Genomic DNA, 18,184 nt, shown 5'->3' on the forward strand with positions numbered 1-18,184 from the left:
CCTCTCTGTAGCGTATGCTTACCTTGTGTTCACTGCGATGCATTACATTTCTTGAGAGATACTGGACATTATTGTTCTTGGTGGCATATTCCATTTGACCACAGCTAGACACAAGGCTGGGATGCCGTATCACATGCACTATACGAAAAAAATATGAAATGAAGGACAAAATTGCCTCCTACAATATGCACAAATACAAAAAAAGAAAGGCTTCACGTCTACTCAAGAACATATGAAGTTCCATGATAGATGTAAGAAGCACTGGAAAAGCATATACAACTACAGTATGTAATAAACATCTTTGTTACTAGTTCTAACTTTAAAAAAAAAGAAAAAAATAGCCTAGCAACATATTTCTCCTTAGCCAATAAGGCTCAGAACAATTTCAGTGTTGAATATCATACACAATACTAAACCTTTAAGCACAGCATGTTAATACTTCTTGAACCACACCTTAAACCTTCGTTCTTGTTGGCTAGCGAACAACCATTGCCATCATTTGTGCACTTAATCAGTGTTGTCTGCTTTGAAGAGAAAGGCCATTTCCTGAGATGCTAACATTGCGTGACAATTTACTCTAGTCAACTGTAAACTTGATTGCCAGAGCGACTTGTTTGCCACGGAGATAGTGAAGTACAGTCTTCAGCCCCATTCGCCATGCGCAGAAATGCATTGATGTTAGTTTATAATTATTTGGTCCAGCAATACGTATGTTGAGAGACTGGCTCCGATCAGCGAAGACTGCTCATCAACTGCCATTTTGATAATAGCTTCCTGAGGCATCTCCCATACACTTTTGTATAACGCTTTTATGTATCAGGAATTCCGGTGATACTCTGTATTGATCCACCGCTTGCTATTATTGCATTCTTCATACCTCCACTCCACAGAGCACGTTTAGTCAAATCTGTTATGAGACGCTGGTTTACAATTTGAAATTCTCCAGACAAACACAGCGTGTATATACATTGCTGGTTTATGGCTTAAACGATACATTGTATCAAAGGAATTCGGCAGTTGATGGAGCTAGTATTGACGCCAACAAGCGTGAGTTGTGGACACCACGCACCGCAATTTTTTCGTTGAGAGCAGTCTAGTTCCCAAGTGAAGTAGGTTTAACGTCCCACATATCAAAACGCAAAATGTCTTTGTTAAAGGAATTCTTCTGTAAGTCTCATAAGAACCCAAAGTCTCTGACAGTTCACAGCTTGTTTCAAGAGTTCCGTAGTAGACAGTTTAGACAGTTTCAATTACAAGTATATGGATTTATAATTTTTGATCTTCTTCACTCTCAAAATGCATCTGAAAGGCCATGAACGCCAATACAAATAGGACGATGTCGCATATTTTACGTGTTTGTTTCTGGTGCAGGACAACAATTGACTTCATCTATTTAATTGAAACTTCTGGTCACACTTTTTGAAACGTCTTTCAACCTGTCAAAATAATATGTCTTGTCAGGTTTCACAAGCATATTAACAGCTATGAACGCAAGATTGCATACGGCAATCTCTGTTGGCGATGTTTTCTCAATAATGCTTATACATGAGTTGCTGGATTTTATTGTACCCATATTTTGTTTGCTAGATTTTTCACTGCAGGCATCCTTGTGCAGCATGTAAGGTGTGCCCGTTTCCATTTGTGACTGTATAATAGCACACCACAACTGCTAAGCCCTCAATTTACATACATATTTTCCTTCATCTTCGCATTATCATTGTGCAGCATGTAAGGTGTGCCTGTTTCCATTTGTGACTGTATAATAGTACACCACAACTGCTAAGCCCTCAATTTGCATACATATTTTCCTTCATCTTCACATTTTGTACGGAGTTTCTCAAGTTATTCGTCAAAACAATCGTTGGGGGTGGGGGCACAGTAAGCTCCATATTTCATTGACCTCTACATGGCACATGAATAAATCTGTGATCCGAAAGGCATACAACAGACCAAGAGCACGAACTTCATTTTTTTATGTGTTCCTTTACAGATCCAAGAATAGAGAGACTTCTGCATGCTATGGCTCCAGATAGATTGCAAATGCCCCAGGTCTCTTATTATTGCAATGATCTGAACGTATTTTTTTTTTTTTTTTTTTTTTACACACGCAGCACAGAAATTAGGAATTTGGACGTACCATTTATGCTAGCAATATAACTAGCAGCATTTCAAATACAATCAACGCTAAGGCCAATACATCCTATCTATTTGGAAATCATTGCACGCTGCCTTAAGGTATTATAAATGCCTTCAATACTTCTCTCCTTCACGCACAACAGGAAACAACCTGATAAGTTTTGAAGTGCCAGCTTTATAGAGAGTAGGAGAAGTGTCTTTCAGATAACAGACTTCAGGTCTTTATGACAGCGTCTGTGTCCTCGGCAGGTAAGCCAACAGCCAAACACGTCAACATGTGTTGAGGCTTTTCAGCAACTTTTCCATCAATGTGTAGCAAGTATGAACGTTCTAGTGTCTTGAAGCCAAAGTAGCTATTATTAAAATATCTATTATAAATTATTTGAGCTTTAAGCCTTTCTGCAGTTTTCATTATAATTTAATGGTGAAATTCTGTTATAAGAGGACTCTTCCCTTTCGTCACAGGACTGAACATGTTATACAAATCATAGATTATAGCGTATAAGCCTTCGATTTCTATGTGTAGGTTTGAAACTGCAATTCTTGCTGCCAACAGAGCACAATCGCGGTGTTTGGTTGTCATTGTGGTGGCAGTGTCTGCTGCAAAGATTATCCAGCTAGATTGTTGTCACAGCAGAATACAAACCACTGATAACTTTCAGAGTGATTGCTGGCCATTTCACAAAATTCTTGTTCAATCTATAGCACGGTTTTTATATTCTGGATATAATCTTGTCAAAACGCACTTCTTCTTTCCTTCCACCTCTCTTCAAAAAGAAAAATTTTACCAGGTCTATCGACAGCCATTTTGGGAAATCTACGTTTGCCGCTGAAACCCCTAATGTGCGCAACAAACCGCACCCAACAATCCGCACCAACTCAGCCATCCAAGCATGACTCACGATGTACCCTCATAGCTTTACTTTTTCCAGTACTTAATCTCCTACCTTACAGACATCATAGAAGGTCTCATGCATACCCTACGGGACTGGCACTCCTGGATGAAAGGATATTGTACAGACATGGCTTAGCCACAGCTTGGTTGATTGTTTCCATATTGAACTTCCACTCTGCACCGGAGTGAGCGCTGATTTGAAACTTTGTCGCAGGTGAAACCTTTGTGCCGAACCGGCTCTCAAACCTTGGAGCTTTGCCTTTCGCGGGCAAGTGCTCTACGCAGTGTGCTACCTAGCGCAACTCACTGTGCTAAGAAGTGCTAGACCTGCAAGGTAATCAGGAGAAGTGCGAATGTTGGAAGGCAGGAGATGAGGTAATGGTGGAAGTACGTATATCTCTATTGTCGGTTCCTGAGCCGTGCCTGAATAGCTCAATCGGTAGAGAAATTCCCCCTGAAAGGTACAGACACCAGGTTCGAGTCCTGGGTTGCCACACATATTTTATCTTCCAAGAAGTTTCAAATCAGCGCACGCTCAGCTGCAGAGTGAAAATGTACTTTGAAAATATTAAAAAACGTTTCGCAGGACTGTGAAAATGTTAGGCAGTTCAAGAATGAATATTTCACTCTCCAGGGTAAAGTACACGAAGCTGCAGTTTCGGGACGTGAGCTGGTGTGTGAGCGTGCTTAGCTCAGTTTTGACAAAATGCTCTGCTATTGTGTGGGTTCAAAAATGGTTCAAATGGCTCTGAGCACTATGGGACTCAACTGCTGAGGTCATTAGTCCCCTAGAACTTAGAACTAGTTAAACCTAACTAACCTAAGTGTGGTGTCACCGCCAGACACCACACTTGCTAGGTGGTAGTTTTAAATCGGCCGCGGTCCATTAGTACATGTCGGACCCGCGTGTCGCCACTGTGTGATCGCAGACCGAGCGCCACCACAAGGCAGATCTCGAGATGCGGACTAGCACTCGCCCCAGTTGTACGGACGACGTAGCTAGCGACTACACTGACGAAGCCTCGCTCCTTTGCCGAGCAGATAGTTAGAATAGCCTTCAGCTAAGTCAATGGCTACGACCTAGCAAGGCGCCATTAGTAACATTGCATGTATCTAAAGAGTCTCACTTGTATCGCCACAATCTCCAGATGTACCAAAAGGATGGATTAAAGTTAAGTATTCCAGAAGCTACGTACTTTTCTTTATAGCATTCATTACGTATCCTGTTTCAGACGTCACGTCATTCTGCTTTAACTTAGCGCGTGCCTTTCGGCTTCCTCTCATTGTGTCTAGGCTGTCTTGTCTAGACACAACACTAAGGACATCACAAACATCCATGCCCGAGGCAGGATTCGAACCTGCGACTGTAGCGGTCTTGCGGATCCAGACTGCAGCTCCTTTAACCGCACGGCCACTTCGGCCGGCTATTGTGTGGGAGATGAATATAGATGTAGATGATGTTATTTCGAAATCCTGTAACCTCCACACATTTTAAATAAGCAAATGGAACAGTTGATCCAAGAGTCTCTCAACAATTTTGTAGCGCATTCGTTCCCGCGACCTGAAAGACTGCGAAGTTCTCCACATATGAAACATGTCAGAGCCGTACACTTGGATGAGCTGAGGGGCACGCCTCATTCCACTAGGGAACAGCTTTGTAACTGGCCTGAAGATACTGGGATGGATGTTTCAGGGGCCTGGTGGATAGCGCTCATAAAGCGATCCATATGATGCAAAAGACTGTCCTGGTGTTCTAATATAGTCAGTTGGTGATTATCTACTTCAGCAGCACCCTTTTGGATACTGGTCGATCTACTATGCAAACACGTTCCAATGAGCTGTATCCGCGAGGTCTGAAAAATCATACTCGGTAGTTGTGCCAAAGTGAGTAATCTGTTATGTGTTCAAAACTAAAGAGCTTCTGAAATGAGGTTCTTAACAGATCGACCTCTGCGGCAGATGGTAGAGCAACGTTCATGCTTATTTTATTCGGAGACGTCACACGTAAGAGATAGGCAAATGAAATCGAGACAGATGGAGGGAATGTAAGTAAACTCTTTATTATTTCAGAAGCAGTTGCCATAACTGTTAATACGAGGGACGTTCAATAAATAATGAAACAAATTTTTTTCTGAAAGCACGTTGGCTTTATTTTGAATGCAATACACATTATTCCCCACTCTATTTGCTACAATACCCTATTTTTCATCATACTACCCGTCCAGCAGCTGGTGGTCTAGTGGCTAGCGTTGTTGCCTCTGGATGACGGGGTCCCGGGTTCGATTCTCGGCCGTGTTGGGGATTTACTCGGTCCGTGGACTGGGTGTTTGTGTTGAGCCCATCATATCATCATCATTCGTGAGAGTGGATAGATTGGATTGTGTAAAAACTGGACTGTGTCAAAACCGGGACTTTGTACGGGCGTAGATGACCGCGCAGTTGAGCGCCCCGCAAACCAAGCGTCATCACCGTCCAGTGCGACGGCCTTGCACCGCCTTACTCTGAGGGACTGTATGTCCGATTGGTGCCATTCTATTGGTCGACGTCGGAGCCAACGTCTTCATCAATAACCTCCACACATCCATGTACTGCTTCCTATGGAGTGCATCCTTCATTGGGCCAAGCAGATGAAAGTCGGAAGGTGCAAGAGGCAGGCTGTAGGGTGGCTGAGTAAGAAGAGTCCAATGAAGAGTTGAGAGCACCGCTCGTGTGCACAGACTTTGTGAGACCTTGCGTTGCCGTGCAGTAGGACAAGTTCGTTTGCATTCTTGTGGCGACGAACACACTGACGTTCCTTTCATTTTCTGAGAGTAGTACATTACAATTAAGAGTTGATGGGGGAGGATATAAAACACAGTAACCACATTCAGAGTCCCAGGAGACCGTCGCCATGACTTTACCGGCTGAGAGTGCGGTTTTGTACTTCTTCTTCGGAGGAGAGGTGGTCTTTCGCCACTCCATGGATTGCCGTTCTGTTTCCGATTCGATGTGATGAACCTGGGGACGACTTCGACAAAAAATTGTCACGACCAGCTTTGTAACGCGCAGGCAATTCCGTACAGGTGGTAGATGGTCCTTCGTTGCTCTTTATGGTCTTCTGTTAGGCGGCGAGGAACCCTGCGGGCAGACGTTTTTGAGTATCCCGAATGGTGGACGAGTGTGTCAGCATTACCAACAGAAATGTTCAGTTGAGCAGCTACGTGATTGATTCCGATCCGTCGATCTCCTCGAATGAGAGTGTCCGGATCTTCCATTACTGCGGGAGTCACAGTCGTGTGCGGCCGACTGGCTCTCGGGAGATCAGAAAGGTTCGCGCGACCTGGTTGTGGTGATGACAGACGCCTCGCCCTCTGTTGCGGACGCCATTTTCAAGGCTACGCATAGCACCACCATCTATCGGAACTTCATCACGAAACTATACAGAGTGAAGCGGAAATATTCTTCGATGGCCCACAACAAATTCCAAATTTCTGAACAGAAATCATAAATTTCGCTGAGAATCCCTTACGCGTCCTCCGTACAGTCCAGATCTCTCCCCATGCGATTTACTTATTTTTTCAGCGCCGAAGGAAGATTCTTGTGGCCCCCGATTTGCTTCAGACGAAGAGGTGCCCGCCTGGGTACAGTCATGGTTCCGTAGGCAACCGCAAACATTTTTCCAGGACGATTTTGTCGTTTTGTCTCGCAGTGGGGTGAATCTGTTAACAGTTATGGCGACAACTTTCACCTCAAGAGACTGGTAAGGAGCTAATGGTTATTAAACTTTCTGCAAACCTTTCAGTACAGGCAGTTGATCCAAGATCCTCGTTAACAGAAACAAACTACAATCCACCATCACGTTGGATCGTGGTCGCTGAAGCACTGATAGATGTGTGATATGGTTACACAGGGTAAACCCGCACTCCAACGACCAAGTTTTGGTGGTTCTTCATGTGATATCTTCTGAATATTTTGGTATCAGAGACTGGCAGCTTGTTGCAGAGTAGTAATGCAATCATGATTTATTTGGTTTGTTATATCAGTCAATTTCGTTTCTGCGTAAATAACTTTGCAACAGCGAAAAGCATGAAATATTGAGTTACAAAAACATTCAACGAAAACACACAGCAATGCAACCAGCGCCAGAACCACAAGAACAGTGACGTGATTGCTGTCGCTGCTGGAACACATCAGCATCGCTCTTCCATTGCATTTAGTAAACTTATACACGAGGTGTACACCGGCAAATTCTTCATCGGTCTACCTATTCATATTGGTTTGTATCTCTGTTAACGTAAAATTAGCACCGACTGGCAAACAGACACGAGTCAGAGCCGAGCAGTACAGAATGCAAACTTGACGGCAAAGAGTAAAGTGGACATTACTGTTATTATCACGTACCGTGAGCGAATGGAACATACAGTCGACATTTGTACTGTCGCGTAGATATTTTCGGTGCAATACAATACAAAGGTAAGTGGGGATGGATGACAAACGAAATTCTATTACTCTATAATGAACTGCTGGAGATTATGGGTATCTCATATCAAAAGACACAGAAAATGTCCCTAAAGAAACATCAGAATTTTGTCGGTGGAGTTCTGTTTCACCCTATAGAAAATTGTATGGATATGGTGTCTGTCCTTTCGGACATTTCCGAAAGCACAGACATCATATCCATATAAGTATATAGTTCTGGCAATACCGGCCATGACCTTCTTCTTCTCAGCGAATGCACACATATTAAAAAAAAAAAAGGCTCTGAGCACTATGGGACTTAACATCTGAGGTCATCAGTCCCCTAGAACGTAGAACTACTTACACCTTAGTAACCTAAGGACATCACACACATCCATGCCCGAGGCAGGATTCGAAGCTGCGACCGTAGCGGTCGTGCGGTTCCAGAATGTAGCGCCTAGAACCGCTCGGCCACTCCGGCCGGCTCGCACATATTCCCCGAACTCTTACGGGACTTCGTAAGAATGTCTTCCACGAGTAATGAGTGTGTTGGGGTGGGACACTACGAATGTGGTGTGTGGACATGCAAAGTGAGAATGTGAGTCTGGCGGGAGTCGTGCGCGAGATAGTCCCTGCGGTCGCACTATCCTCTGTGCCCTCGGTGGCTCAGATGGATGCCGGCACGGTAGCTCAGCGAGTTCGGTCAGAGAGCTGGTTGGCCTCTGTAATAAAAAACTGAGTGGAAAGATCAACAAATGAGCTTGAACGGATGTCATGTGAAGTACGCAACGACCAAACACAACGACCAAAAAAAAAAAAAGGATGGATAGAGCGTCTGCCATGTAAGCAGGAGATCGCGGCACACATTTTCACCTATCCCCGTTGATGTATATCAACGCCTGTCAGCAGCTGAAGGTATTAACATACTTCTAATTTCTATAGAAAATTGGTGGCGCTCACGAGGTCCAGTACAGGAACGTATTCGTTAATGAGACTGCAGAGACACAAATATCCAAGCTATTTTACCCAAGAATCGCCGTAAAAGAACTGCTTTCTGAACAAAAAGCTGTTTCTATTGTGTTTTGGTTAAGACTCCAACCAATGTGTGTACTTGTCGCACCTCGTTAAGCAAGCTGTAATCTCCCAATCTGCAGGGGTTCCGCCGCCAGTGCAGCGTCGTTGTCCTGTGCTGGAGCCACTGACCGCCTCGCCAGCAACTCCGTTAATTGCCTGCCAGCGACAAAGCCGCCCCTAAACAGCCCAGGCGGCAGGCGGACGCGCCGAGACCCGCCCCCCTGGGCTGCGCGTGCCGCCCATCTGCTCCGCTGCGCACAGATCAAACAGTCCGCCCTCTGTCTTCTGCTTCCTGGAAGCTTACCTTGTTGTCCACAACTGTTGCGAGAGAGAAAGCTGTTCAAACAAAACAGGAAGTTGACAGAGTAGTGGAAGGTATAGTCGAAGGAAAGTTAGTATTAAAACCCGACTATGACCGATTCTGCAGATCTTTTGCAAGTAGCTTTAAAAATAAATCGGGATTTTTACGCATTACTTGCCCGCGAAATCATTCACACATTTTGCTGACCATTAAAACTGTAACACTACGAAGGATAGAATTTAACGAAATTTTACTCACTGTGCATTTATAAAGTAGTAGGAAGACTGAGTGATTGATTGATTTGGAGGAGGGGACTAAATAGCGAGGTCGTCGGTCCCATCCGATTAGGGAAGGAAGTCGGCCGTGCCCTTTCAAAGGAACCATCTCGCCATTTACCTGAATCGGTTTAGGGAAATCAAGGAAAACCTAAATCAGGATGACCGGACGCGGGTTCGAACGGTCGTCCTCCCGAATGCTAACCGCTACGCCACCTCGCTCGGTGTAGTTGGAAGACTACATGATTGAATCTGTAAGTGATTTTGAGGGATACGAACTAAAAGTGATTGTGTAGAGTATCCTCTTGCACCCCACACTATTTCGCCAGATGCTTGGCCCTTATGACGATGGCGAATGGAACTTTCGTTCTCCTCAGAGCCTCCAAGCACGGATACTTCCAATTTGATTCTGTAACTGGAACCGGGATTCCTCTGAAAAAATAACGTGCTGCCACCCCAGTGTCCAGAGTGGTGACTGGGCCCGCCCCTCTGTGCTGCTGCTACGGGACTCCATACGTCGTCGCACTATCCGTGTGGACACATGTCCTGCTCCAGAACAAGCCTGTATCCTGATACAAGGTGTTACATGGTTGTGCGAAGCTAAACAGCCAACGAAATAACACGTCTGTCTTCTCGGGCACTAGTCGCGCGGGGCCGCTGTGACATCCATCACGAACTTTCGTTGTTGCACCCTTGACCCATCGATTCCATATCCGCATGACAGTGGTAGGATACTACTCAAAGTAAGCATCAATATCGTGCTTCGATAAACAGCAGTCTGAATAGGGCAAGACCCATCTGTTGTTGAATTGCGACATGTGATGGTTCTTCTTGCACGAGAAAGAACACTATCTTCTCACTAAGAAGCAACATTTAAGTGCAATATCTAAATGAGAAAACTGCTGCCCAATCGTTACTCTATCTACATTACGCGGCTACACTTAAATGCTAATCGTTTGTATACTCAAGCATGTAGTACACATTTCAGTCTAGTTTGACATTTGCCGCGTCCCGCCTTTATGGTGTTACACTTCTAGTGATCAACATGTAGAGGTACAATTCAAATATCATGTCAAAAACAATAGTCAGTTTGTGTCGTCAGCTGACATGTCATTTGATGAAATTACACAAACATTGCTCATGCAATGTTGAGGTTGCAAGATCATTGCTACGATCATTTACAGGCCACAATATTTTTGTCGGAAACTAAGGCTTGTTTGTTGTACGATATGATTTTTCACATAAATGCACACAAACACATGGGAATTTAAAATAATGAACTATTATCGTTACAGTTAAAAGTGATGCTTCAGCTGAATCAGTAGATTTTCCTTGGGACTTTGAACAGTTATTTTGTGTTATCTCCCAACTCTACCAACCATCCCATCAATTTAAATTACAAGAAGTAGCTCAGGAGCTGCCGCTGCACCACCATTTCGCTAAAGGTGATACTATTTTGCCAAATGTATTTTATAATGAACAAAAATTTTGTATTATTCTGTGCGTTTCGTAGGTGGCAGAGTGAGTGAGAAAGCATTGTACAAGTTTTCTGCCAGTAATTTCATCAACGAGCCTTAGTACCACCCATTAACTGCTGAACAAGTGTACAATTTTATGCACGTAGGTGAGATCACTGTACAACCGTTTCTCCCACAATCAATCCCCAAATATAGCCACATTTCCTGGATTACTTTCCTGATGTGGTGGTTCTTGCATTCTCAGATGTTTCATTGGGCTCGAATCCGATAACTTGGTTAGACGAAACCGAACGTGTAGATGGTCCTAACTGTTCTAGTCGAAATGACGAGTGTACATTTCAAAAGATTATTACAATATTTTTATCGAAACCCAACTACATGTTCTATTTCTACCCAGAATATCACAGAGCCACCTTGTATAATCTCTGCACCAAGTGAGAGACGCCTCAGGTCTACGATAAACACCATTTACGAATATAAAAAACGTATATTTTTTCCTGGACATGCTACACATTTTCAGATCACCAGGATTCAGTTAGCGTTTTTAAAATATTGATGTATTGAGCCTAGGTCAGTACGCGTATATTCACTACTGTTCCAGGAGCTTTTTCAAGAACTGGGAGATCGGAGCGAATGATAAGTCATCTGTTCGATCACAGACTGAAAGAGAGGGGGGGGAGGAGGAAAAAGAGGAGGCGGAGGGGTGATAGGGAGTACTTAAAATGAGGATCTTAACCAGTGCTCCAGAGATTTTATGGGTAGTGTCGCGCTTTGTTAGAGTCAGGTTTGATTTTGTTCTAGAAACTTTCTTAAGCGAAGTGAGTTTCTGATGCTTCTTTGTGTTTGCCTGCAGCATGTGAAGGTATCTCTGTTCTTAGTCTGCAGCAATGAGCGGTATAATTATTGTGATTCATTGAGGATTACGACAGTTCATGAATAAAGTGTAGAGTATTTAGGATATATCACGACAATCTTTCATGCAAAGAAATGGTATGATAAAGTGGTTGTAAGACTTCCACTAAGGTAGTCCCAAGGAGTTTGTTGAAGAATAAAGAGTACAGAGTATTTGCTAACATGGTGAAAATGTCGGAGGCCTCTGCACGGAATTGGAAACGGTTTCGATCTTTGTCGTCGAAGGCATAATGGAAGAGAAGAGTCGTCGATGTATGTGGGCGAGAAGTAGTAGGGAAAGTGAAGATTACGTCAGACGTATTCAGGTTGTTCCAGCAACATATTAGCTAACTTTGAGAGACAAGAAGTCAGAAAAAGGAGTCATTTTTGATCAGATACTTACTCTTTTCCACTTGTTGCTTATGAATTGTGGATATGAGCTTGTTGCACTCGTCACGGTTCACAACGTTACATGTGCAAGTTGCGATGCCACTATCCGAATGTACTGTAATATTTTTAGACCATGCGGCATCGGGCGTCTGGAAAGCGGCTATCGCGTGTAATAAGCCTAAATAGCTTTGCTATGTAGTTCAGACTACTACACGGAATTACTGAATAAATATTGGCGATGGCGCACAAGAAATCGAATGTTAAATGAATTTTTATTTTCATTAACAAAAATAACCTCTTTGAAGTGACTGAACAGAATGCACTAACTGGTGTACGTAAATCACGCCTATCAGGCGAACAACATTTACGTAACACAATATACACACACATATGATAAACACTTGAACTTGCTGTAAGTTAAATTGGTCTGCACCCACTGTAAGTAATGATTTTAATGTTACTGATTTTGCATTGTACTGAAGGTACAATGAGTACTGTGGTGGCAATAAACACTTTAATTGAATATTCAATGAACACTATAGAACTGATGGTTACTAGAGATGTTAAAAACATTACTTTAGAATCATTTTGTTCAAATGAAACTGAATGAGTTTTTACGTTGATAATGTACTGAAAAGCCACCACATCGAGTTGAACTGTAATTAATGTGGCACAGTACCTGGCGTCTTCTGTCAGTTGTATAATCCGGCGTTTGTTGGAAATTTTCGGCGTTGACTCAGATTATATCCTCTTGTTGCATTAATACGCCGATACTCACGTAATATAGACTTTTTACTGGTACTGCTGCACACACAGTGATGGATTTGGGATAATAATGAACTATTTTCTGTAAATAATTGATGACACTCATGGAATGCACTTTGAATCACAAACTTATTATTTCACTCAGACATTACACTGTAGAGAACTTGACTTGATAAATACATAAACTGGTTCGCTACGAATAAATGTACTTGTTACGGCGGCGGTATAAAATGCACTGTTCATAAAAACACTGTCGCACGATAACTACTAGTTCGTTGCTTGTGCTGGCGTGAGCTCATCAATGGATTTCATATGGTAGTAAGATCACATTGCAACATTAGCTGCAGACACTGGTCATTTATTACCTTGCTGCTGGTCACTGCAGTCCGTCGTAAATTACGCAACTTCCACAACGCGTGCCATGTGCTTTTTGAGCGGGAACATCAACTATATCGCTCACAAGCCGTCTCCGTCAAAATGTTGCATCCTGCAAGTTTTATTGTCCATTTGACTTGCTGACACACCATAAATCCAGTTCGTGTTTGTTGTAAGCTCACTTTTAACTGTCTATAAGCAACCTTACCGTACCGTACTTAAACCGTCACTTTCACGCCGCGTAATCTCTGTTCTATATCTGAACAGTTCCAGAACATATCTCTCTCTACTGCCAAATTCACGCGCCAACCTGCATTGTCCGCGTTCTTGGGGATTTCCCTCACATTTAAACATTATTTTACACTATGCCTAGTTCTCTATTTACAAATGGACATACCATAATATTACCATATTCAATTACAGTCATTTTATACATACATATATATATATATATATATATATATATATATATATATATATATATATATATATATATAACTAATATTAAATTAACATTGTTACTATACATAATAATATTATCCTAGTTTAATGCTTCTTTATTACGTCGTCCAAGCGCAGCACTATTCAGATACTGTCTTACTCGTAGCGCTATTTCATTTGACTGCCGCCAGGCATAAGGACCTGTGCTTTTGTTTGCGCAACTATCCAACAGATGGTATGAGCGTTCACTGATTCAACTGCTGCGTCTTGGCTATGCTTCATTGTGGCATTACATATGCCCGCTCTTTCATCCCAGGTTGTTTATACAAGGTTGGGATGAAATACCATCCCGCCTCCTGTCATGTTTACTATTCTTTGAAGCCATTACTTAAATGTGCTAAATTATTTTGAATTCCTCTTGGAAAGACGGACATGTTTCATGACACATATAACAATACTATGGTTATATTGGTGATTAAGAACTAATAAACAACTTGATAATTTTCAGTTCAATTTGCCTATTCTCATTTAAATCACACAGTAACATGTTAATTCCTTCATTAAGTACAGTCTTATATTACACATATATTTTTTAGTTTCTGCCATACCACCACAGTATCAAAACCTGCCCTATTATTATAGTTTTTACAAAATTTTACTAATACCTACTACAATTATATGCAATAGTGGTTTCCTCTACTTTTAGAGTCTCTTTCTTTATTTTTGAACTTTTTACTCCTTGTATTCTCTTTCTATACAGCTTTAAGTCCTCTATGTTCTGTTCACCATAGTTTTCTTTGACTTAGGAAAGATTAAATAGTATGCATTGGTATGAGGTATGTCAGCCACCTCAAACTGTATACCTGAAACAACTTTGAATTTTCTGAAGTAATTTCTTTGGATTTCTCGTGGGATTTGACCAACACGAGGTCTCCTACTTCTACTTTAGTTAACTTTCCTTTCCCATCATGTCTTTTCTTCCTCCGTAACATATGTTTTTTCATACGTTCTTTAACTAGCCCTTTCTTTTCTTCTAAAGTCATCTCCTTTCTTCAAGTGAAGTTAATATTCTCTTCAGCTATGTTAGTCTCTTTTATTCCCATCATTATTTCAGTTGGGGTAAATCCTGTACTTCCATGCCCCAGGTTATTGAAACCATTTCAATGTCAGGTACGTACTTTCCCCAACTACTATGTTTGTCATGGCAGAATGTCCTACAGAGTCTACCTATCTCTTTCATATAGCATACGGCGGGATTGCCTGCTGCATGGTATGCTGCTGTACATCTTAATGCTACTCCTTGCTTTTGCATACTCGTTTTCCATTTCTTTGAAATGAATTGAGACCCATTATCTAACAGTATAACATTTGGTTTGCCTATCTTTACAAAATAGTCCTTAATCATTTTGTCACACCCTGCTTTTCCTGTAGCTTTTCTCAGAGGATATAATTTTACAAATTTTGAAAATACATCTACTGCTACTAAAATATAACAAAAACCTTCTATAGTCTTAGGTAATGGACCATAGAAATCCAAAGCCACAATTTCTAAGGTATCTTTGGGTAAAATGGATTGCATCGGACCCCTACTCTTCTGATTTGTTACCTTCACCTTCTGGCAGAGGTCACAAGTCTTCAGTCTTGCGTTGATCCTCCTTGCCATATTGTTAAAATATACTGATTCTGTCAATTTCTCCAAACGTTTCTTTGTTTCACAATGCCCATAACTTAAATGTATGCAATCGATTAATGCTACTACATGTTCCTCCGGCCAGCATACTCTCCACACATCTGACGTTTCCTCTCTCCTTCTGAACAATAGTCCATCAAATACACAATAATATTTTTGCGTCATATCATTACCCCTCTTTCTAAGTTCAGTTTTCACTAATACTGAAAATGGATCCTTATTCTGTTCCCTTCTTAAATTCTTACCTATACTCTTGATTTCTTTCTGATTTTTGATCCCTTGGACACAGGGAATTCCTTTATCGCTTTAATCTTCTCTGGATCTTTCTTAATTCTTTGACAACTAATTATGTAACTTAAAAACATAATCTCACTTTTCACAAATTCAGATTTCCTCAATCATAATGTCATTCCTCCTTTATGCAATGCATGAAACACCTCTCTCAATATAGTACAATGTTCCTTCCAACTTTTGGTAGCTATGAGTATATCGTCCACATACACTGTACTTTTGCTACTCAACTCCTTTCCTAATACTTTGTCTAGAGCCCGTATAAATATGGATACTGCAATATTCATACCTAATGGTACCACGCAATATTGGTAACATTTTCCTCCAAATAAAAAAGCCGTATATTTTCTATGCTACTTTGCCAGGCCTATTTGCCAATATCCCCCTGTTAAATCGAGACTACTTAAGTATTTAATCCCATTACAAGTTTGAATTATGTAATCTAAACTGTCTGGTTTGTCACACTCTCTTTCTATTATTGAATTTAGCTTCCTGGCATTTAGTACTACTCTAATTCCACCATCCTTTTTCTGTGCACACATAGTCGGATTATTATAATTGCTATTACTTCTTTCTATTACTCCTAGTCTTTCCATCCTGTCCAATTCAGCAGCTACTGCCTTCCTCTTTGCTATAGCTATATCAAATGGTCTTCTATAAAATGGTTCATGCGGTTTAATATTTAACCTACATTCAAAATCGATTACTCTTCCTGGTTCCTCAGAAAACACCTGTTCGTTTTCTACTAACAGATTATACAGCTCCTCCTTTTGTTGTTCATCAATACCATCCACTTCACTCACCTTCTGATGGAACAACATATTCTTGTCTAACCATAGATTCTCACTTTCACCAACATTTCCTTCCTCCCACTCTTCGCAACATTCCACTACTGACCCTTCCACTATTTTGAGACACCTAATGGTTCCTTTTCATCTATCATGTGTCCTGCAAAATTCACTGTATATTCTGTACCCAAATATTTAAACAACATCAGCCCCTGGTCACAATTATTTATTACTTGATTTTTCATCATCCAATCTGAACCTATAATCATATTTATACTTAAATTAGGAATAACTAAAAAACACTTTCCATCTTACAATTGCCTATTTTGAAAGACAAATACACTTGTTTCTTCACAGGTTTACTTAGCTTTCCTGTGGCACCTACCATTTTGAGTCCAGACACAGACATTTCTGGAATCTCATATTTACTACTAATATGTTTCCACAAGGACTCAGAAATACAAGTTATCTCACTACCTGTATCTAATAATACATATTCACTTACATCATACAACTGCACACTTATTAAGGGTTGGACTAACCTAATTGATGACTCATCTTCCTCTTCTCTTAGCAAATCCTGTTCAATGGCCTCATTAGTCCAATCTGCTAACATTCCTTGCACTAACTTATCACTATACTTATCAGGTGCTTCCTTTTCCCTCTCTGTGACAAACTCTCTCTGGGGTATTTTTCTGTTTGTCTCTCCTACTGTGTTTTGACTCATTTCTATTGAGGAATTTTCATTATCACCTATCACACTTTCATCCTCTTGGCTCAGATCCCTACAATTGCCTCTTTCGACAAGCTAAACTTATGTTTCGCTTTCAGCATGGGTGGGATACTCTCTTTCACTTAGTTCTGCTCTTTGGGTACCATACAACCTCTCATGTTCTTGACCAGGTTCACCTACTATCACCATATCACATTTATCGTTAAGTACTTGCCCCTCTACACTAATGATTTCATTACCCATGTCTACTAAGCTGTTACCTTCCTGGCCACTCTTTGAATTATTTCCTTTGAAACACTCTCCTTGCAAATTATGCTCCATCCGTATACTCACACTACACAGTTCAATATATCAGTAGTAGCACCCCTCTCCATTACCTCCTCATCACTCTCGTCACTACTAGTTTCCTCATCACTGTGATCACTGGTACTACTTATTGATTCCTCCTCCCTTTCACTACATATTTTGGGAATATCTTCAATATTCTCCTCTATTTCAATTCTACCCCTTCCTTCAACTTTCTCGTATCTACTACGAGTATCATCTCCTAGCTCCCTCTCATACTCTACTAATCCTGTACCTAACTCATATAAGTCATTTACCCAGTGATCATATCCTTCCTCACCACTAGTATTATAGGGAGACTTACTCTCAATAACTACACTTCCTACTTCTTTTCCGGTACTACCATTGACAATCTTTCCTATATTTCTGCAAGTACCAACCTTTTCCCTTTTGAGTATCCCTTCTTTAACATTAGTTATGCTATTATGTTCATCTGCTGGCAACGTATCATCTATGTCTACTTGATAGGCTTTCCTTGGCTTGTAATACGTATCTAGTTCCTTCTTTCTACAAAATCCAGGTAAACCTTGTACCCATTTCAATTTAGAGTCCCATTCTCCCTTCCCCCATTGCTTCATATCTTTCTCACACCAAGCATGGTATTCATTCTGTTTGCTCTTATATTTTGATGATAATGTTGGTTCCTATTATACTGTTGTTGGGGCCTACCCTCATATTCTGCTCCAGTTCGGCCCTCTACTGTGGCGGTTCTTGGTTTTCTGACTAGTACTGAGGTCTACTGTTGTAGTTACCTCTATCACCAAAACCTCTTCCACCTCTTCTACCTCTATTAGTCCTCATTGCTCTCACTCCATATTCCTGCCGCTGTTAATTCCTGTTATTATTACCATTATTATGGTAATTACTACAATTGTGTCT

General features: G+C 41.3%; 1 pseudogene; it reads right to left on the reverse strand.

Annotated features, from left to right (window-relative positions):
• Positions 1-511: 511 nt before the first annotated feature.
• LOC126456247 (ribonucleoside-diphosphate reductase large subunit-like) lies at positions 512-17,883 on the reverse strand (annotated as a pseudogene).
• Positions 17,884-18,184: the final 301 nt, after the last annotated feature.

Source organism: Schistocerca serialis, chromosome 2 (genome assembly GCF_023864345.2).
Source record: "Schistocerca serialis cubense isolate TAMUIC-IGC-003099 chromosome 2, iqSchSeri2.2, whole genome shotgun sequence".
Taxonomy (NCBI): Eukaryota; Metazoa; Arthropoda; class Insecta; order Orthoptera; family Acrididae; genus Schistocerca; species Schistocerca serialis.